Consider the following 1,476-nt stretch of genomic DNA (forward strand, 5'->3'; position numbering starts at 1 on the left):
TGAGCGACCCAAGTGGTAAGGAATGATATTCAGAGACCTCAAGAGCCTTCAAGTCAGAATAAGTAGATGACATCACAATCATCTCTCCTGTCTGGGTCTTATAGCTACAGGAGAACAACTTGCAAACTTATCCCTCCAGGAAAGTCAGAAGAAATAAAATCATGTTTCTGCCCATGACCACGCTACACAACTACTACACTAAAGATGGCCCTACATATTGAACAAAGTGAATACTGGCACAAAGATGTTCTTCAAACAATACAAATCCATTATTTCACACAGGTAATTGCTGAGTATCTACTATGGGTCCCTGTGCTAAATTCCAGGATTATAAGGCAAAATTCCTGCTCAATAGGGTCACACAGAGTCGGACATGACTGAAGCGACTTAGTAGCAGCAGCAGCAGGCATACAGTCTAACAGAATAGACAGATATTGAAAAGGAAGTAATAATAAAGTACATTATGGGTTCTAACAGGGAAAGAACAGGAAGTCCATAGCAAGAACACCCATCCCAGGCTAGAATATCCACACCAGGGATTTACTGCAAATTTCCTCTCTCTTTCCTCAAGTACATCACAGCTTTCTACTCTACATCCATCTCCTGTTCCATGGGAAAAGGCTAAGGTTCATCGCTGAAGACAGGCTTCCCTGGTGGCTCAGTGGTAAAGAACCTGCCTGCAATGCAGGAGACCCAGGTTCAATCCCTGGGTTGGGAAGATCCTCTGGAGAAGGAACTGGCAACCCACTCCAGCATTCTTGCCTGGGAAATCCTATAGACAGAGGGGACTGGAGGGCTATAGTCCATAGGGTCACAAGACAGCTAGACTCAACTTGGCAGCTAAACAACAACATCACTAAACACACTGTTAACATACGCCTTCTCTATGCTAGAGACAGTACATAGCAAAAAGGTTCTTGAATACTTAGTGTCCAATTAATATATGTTGACTTTAAAGAAGGTAGTAGTAGAAAGAACTGAGTAGAAAAGAGGAATCCAAAGTGTACAAAATTCCAGTGATATCCTCAATGAGCTATGATCTCCACCAAAAATAGGAAACTCACCCCTAGGGTCATGGAAGAGAGCTCTACCTGAAATAAACTATACTAGCGTATGTTCAGAGAAGGCGATGGCACCCCACTCCAGTACTCTTGCCTGGAAAATCCCATGGATGGAGAAGCCTGGTAGGCTGCGGTCCATGGGGTCACAAAGAGACGGACACGACTGAGCGACTTCCCTTTCACTTTTCACTTTCATGCACTGGAGAAGGAAATGGCAACCCACTCCAGTGTTCTTGCCTGGAGGATCCCAGGGACGGGGGAGCCTGGTGGGCTGCCATCTATGGGGTCGCACAGAGTCGGACACGACTGACGTGACTTAGCAGCAGCAGCAGCAGCAGCATATGTTCTGCTCTTTCCTATCAGGATCATCTTTTCTCCATTTATCAAAGTTTGGTTCCAAGCCCTCAGCCTCTCT

General features: G+C 45.3%; 1 non-coding gene across 1 annotated transcript; it reads left to right on the forward strand.

Moving 5' to 3' along the window:
- The first annotated feature begins 647 nt into the window (after positions 1-647).
- On the forward strand, positions 648-718 carry TRNAC-GCA (transfer RNA cysteine (anticodon GCA)). Its single transcript has one exon. It is a non-coding gene; the product is annotated as a tRNA-Cys (tRNA).
- Positions 719-1,476: the final 758 nt, after the last annotated feature.

Source organism: Capricornis sumatraensis, chromosome 3 (genome assembly GCF_032405125.1).
Source record: "Capricornis sumatraensis isolate serow.1 chromosome 3, serow.2, whole genome shotgun sequence".
Taxonomy (NCBI): Eukaryota; Metazoa; Chordata; class Mammalia; order Artiodactyla; family Bovidae; genus Capricornis; species Capricornis sumatraensis.